The 4,835-nt window shown below is 36.7% G+C and overlaps 1 pseudogene; it reads right to left on the bottom strand.

Moving 5' to 3' along the window:
* Nucleotides 1–3,221: 3,221 nt before the first annotated feature.
* On the bottom strand, nucleotides 3,222–4,094 carry LOC123778887 (olfactory receptor 6C3-like; annotated as a pseudogene).
* Nucleotides 4,095–4,835: the final 741 nt, after the last annotated feature.

Raw genomic sequence — 4,835 nt, 5'->3', positions numbered from 1 at the left:
TACAAATGGAAAGACAAATGAAGCCACAATTCACTTAAAGACAGTCTCATAAAGACTAGATCACAGTGCCCAGGTGTTGAGGATAAAGAGATCCAATATCTTTGTACACTTGCAAAACTTATTTAACCTTTCTCAGCATCAATTACTCTACACATAAAATGAGAAGACTAATAGTCTTAACTCCTAGGATATCCTAAAGATTAAATGAAAGAATGAATGAAAGTGCTTACAGACTAGTTAGGATAAAGGAAGTTCTTAGTAGAGAAATGCTTACTCTTTTAATTTTATATTCCCTAATTATTAGAGAATAATATTTTTTAAATATTAAATTTTTTAAAAAATATTATTTATTTATTTTTTTGAGAGAGAAACAGAGATAGTGAGAGAGAGCACCAGTGGGGAGGAGAGAGAGAAGCAGACTCCCACTGAGTAAGGAGTCAGAGGTGGGGATCGATCCCAGTACCCTGGGATCACGATCTGAGCTGAAAGCAGATGCTTAACTGACTGAGGCACCTGGGCACCCCCAAGGTTGAAAATTTTTTTGTACCTAATGTAGTTTTAGTTAGTTAAGCACAGGACTATTCCACATGGTCCTATATATGTGTTTACAAACATATATTTTAATGAAAGAAGATTTTACTTGAAAGATGGATCAGAGTGTCATTTCAATGACTTAAGCATAAGGCAATCTCCATGTGCTTCTACACTTAAGTTTACACACACACATATTTTTTTAATAATTTTTATTTTGTTATATTAGTCACCGTACAATACATCCCCAGTTTTTGATGCAATGTTCCACGATTCATTATTTGCGTATTACACCCAGTGCACCATGCAATATTACACACACTTATATCTTAATGAAAGACATGTTACTTGAAAGAATGATTATACATAGTGTAGTTTCAATGACTCAAGTACAGGGCTATTCCCGTATGTGTCTACACTTAAGTTTACAGACACTTATAGCATAATAAAAAGATGTTGCTTGAAAGAAAGATTATAAACAGTGGAGTTTCTATGACTAAGGCACAGCAAAATCCCCGTATGCTTCTAGACTTAAGTTTATAATCACTTTTACATCTTTTTTTAAACTTTTTATTTAAATTCCAGTTAGTTAGCATACAGTGTAGTGTTAGTTTCAGGTGTACAGTATAGTGACTCAAAACTTCCCTACAACACCTGGTGCTCATTCCAAGGAGTGTTTCCCTTCATCTGCATGACCTATTTCATCCTTCCCCCTACCCACCTCTCCTTTAATAGCCATCAGTTTGTTCTCTATAGTTTAAGAGTCTCTTTCTTGGTTTTTCTCTCTATATTTTGTTTACATTTGCACATTTGTTTCTTAAATTCCACTTGTGAATTGAAATCATATGGTATTTGTCTTTCTCTGACACACTTATTTCAGTAAGCATAATACTTTAGAGAGATTGAACATTTTTAAAAATTCTATTTCTCATCCATGAAATGTCTATATTTATCTCATGTTCACTTTTTGGGGGTTATGTCTTATTTACTAGTGGGAGATATGTATTTGGATATAAACCCATGGTGAATTTCTTTTTTTGCACCAAGTTTTCAGAACCTCTCCTTAACTTATTTATGATGTGTTTCCACTAAAAAAAAAAAAATGTATCCAGAATTCTTAGTGACCTATTCTTCTTAGAGCACCTTGCCACACATATTTCAAACTCATGTAAATATTCGTTTATGTTCACTATTTCTATGGTTTTGCTCTTCCTATTTGCCTTTTTAATCCAACCAGAGTTTATTCACATGTAAAATATGAATCTGTTTTTGTTGCTTTTTAAATAAATGATCAACTCCTCTAATATCATCAGGCTAGAGACAACATGAGAGTTTGGACAGTGAGTTACTTAGTGCACCAATGTCAAGGTATCCCCCGTAAGTAATGTTTCTAGCTCAGAGAACAAGGGTCTGAGAAACTCTTCTCATTTTTCAGGAAAAAATAAAAAAGATTTCTTAGTACCCTCAATGTAAGAGTCTAATTTTAACAGGGCCAAGTCACAGTAATATTTGACCCCTTTCTGCAATTTCAGACTCACTTCACCCCATCCACCCTCACCTTCTCCATTCCAGAATAGCTGTGGTTTTATTTTCTTATTTGTTTTAATAATCTTACATTTTATTCTCCATTAAGGTGTTCACAGTCACATATGGTCTTCTCCCTTCGGCACCTCAATTCATTTGTACTCATTCATCAATGATGCCTTATTTGCTTGTTTGTTTTTATTTGAGTATTGGTGACACACAATGTTAAATTACTTTCAGGTGTATGACATTGCAATTCAGCAAGCCTATACATTGTGCTATGCCCACTATAAGGGTAGCTACCATCTGTAATCATACAACAGGATTACAGTAGCATTGACTACATTCCCTCTGCTGTACCTTTTATTCCTGTGACTTTTTATTCCATAACTAGAAGACTGTACCTCCCACTCCTCTTCACCCATTGTGCCCATTGCCCCAACAACTCCTATCTGGCATTTGTGATTTTGTCCTAATATACATTCTCTGTATTGATGGGTCTGTTTCTGCTTTGTTTGTTGGTTTACTTGTTCATTTTGCTTTTTAGATTCTACATGTAAGTGAAAGCATATGATATTTGTCTCTCTCTATCTGGCATATTTCACTTGGCATAGTATCCTCTGTCCCTTGATGCTTGTAAATGGCAAGATCTCATCCTTTCTTTTTATAACTGAATAATATTCCATTATATATATATATATATGTGTGTGTGTGTGTGTGTGTGTGTGTGTGTGTGTGTATACCACTTCTTTCTCTATTCATCTCTCAACATACACTCGGGCTGCTTCCATATCTTCACTACTGTGAATAATGCTGCAAAAAATGTGGGGGTGCATATATCTTTTGGAATTAGTGTTTTTGACAATATTTTTACTATTTATAATACTAAGCAAAACACTTTATGTTCCATAACCACTGGTTTTGTATTCACAATTATAAATCACTTACATGGAACCTACTGATACATTAAAGGAGGACACAACTCAGCCACTTTCATGATATAAAGAATGCTTAACAAATGAGCTCAGTATTCCCTGTAGCTGTGACATGGATGGAGGAAGATAGCAGATTAGAAATTTAAAATTTCATTTTTCTCTTGTTCAATATTCAAGATAACATTAATTCATATTAATCAGCACTTTGATTTGTTTGTATGAGATAGTACTTTAAGGACCAAATCTTTGGAGGTTTGTGTTTTTCTGGTTCCTTGGGGGGTAAATGAAGGAGTTTAGCATGGGGCCAACAGAGTTATTGAGAATAGCTACTTCTTTAGTCAAAGAAGACCCTCCCCCCACTGCTGGGTAATTAACATATATGGAAATGGCAATGACAATCATGTGAAAACTATAAGTGGAGTAAAACTTTTCTTTCACTGGCAGATGGGATGTATATTAGGATAAAATCACAAATGCCAAAGTAAATAGCAAAGTAACCAAAACAAAGTAAAAACCGATTACTTCTAGGAACCTTGTATCTGAGAAGATAGTTGAACAAGCAAAAGACAGGCACAGGCAAAGTTATCCATGACATTGGATGCACACTTATCTGGCTGGAGCAGAAGCATAAGGTGTGGAGAAAAGGTCAGGAATCTGCCCAGCCATGCATAGAGCACAAACAAGATGCACAGGTTCCTGTTTATGATGGTGGTGTAATGAAGGGGTTTGCAAATGGCAACATAGTGGTCAAGAGACATGGCAATTAGAATGGGAAATTCATTGAACTCCATGAAAGTGTGGAAAAATTGTTGGACTATACAATTGTTATGAGAAAGGATTTTATCCTTGGTGATGATTATCCCCCAAAATCTACCAATACATTCAGTTGTAAATGAGATTTCTAAGATAGAGAAGTTCAAACTAAGAAACACTTGGGGAGGCGTCTGTAGATGGAAATCTACCAAGGTTAGAGTAATGATAGCCAGGTTGCCAGTGACACGTAATATGTATGTGATAAATAAAAAAGGTAAAATCACAACCAGAAGATAAGAATCATCAGAAAGGCTCAGCAGGACAAACTCTGATCATTGTATGGTTGTTCATCTCCCTCTCTCTCTTTTTTCTTTTTTTAAGATATGTGACAGCATTGATGAGTCTGGGGGACTTTAGGTTAACTGAAATAAGTCAGTCACAGAAGAATAAAAATTGCATAATCCCACTTATATGAGGTGTTATAATTAGTTTAACTCATGGAAATGGAGAGTAGAAAAGTGGCTGCCTTGGGATAGAGCACGGTGGGTAATGGAGAATTGTTCTTAGCTGGTAGGAGTTCAGTTCTGTATGATAAATAAGTAATGAAGATGTTGAAGATGAATATTGTTGAAAAACATTGTTTTCTGTACTACATTTTGCCTCAAGTTAACAGTACTATATTGTAGATAGTCCAAGATGGTGGATAGACCCATGGGGGGAGGGAGCCATCCTCAGCTGGCTACCAGAAAGCAATATAGAAGAGAGCATAAATTCAGAACTTTTAGAAACCTGTTCCATTGAGGGACATCCTGCCTGATAGGCGCTCAGGTGGTGATGTGGGGCGAAATCCTAGGTCGGACAGTGTGGTCTCAGTGTCCCCAGGGTCACAGAAAGACCAGGGGTGCCTGATTGTGGCAAAGGTCCCAGGCATTAGAACAGGGAAGCCAGCTGCAATCAGTGAGCCTAGGAGTGGGTTCTCATGTTGGGGTTGCTGTATACTGTGAACCACAGCATGGTCACCAACTGCTCTCCGAGTAGGGGCCCAGGGAGAGGCAGAACTAAGGTGAGATCCCCCTTCCTCTCCCGGAGGGA

This window comes from Ursus americanus, chromosome 25 (genome assembly GCF_024610735.1).
Source record: "Ursus americanus isolate L20-20 chromosome 25, mUrsAme1.1.p, whole genome shotgun sequence".
Lineage (NCBI taxonomy): Eukaryota > Metazoa > Chordata > Mammalia > Carnivora > Ursidae > Ursus > Ursus americanus.
Note: the sequence above shows the minus strand (reverse complement) of the source record. Positions and strands in the feature narration are given on the sequence as shown.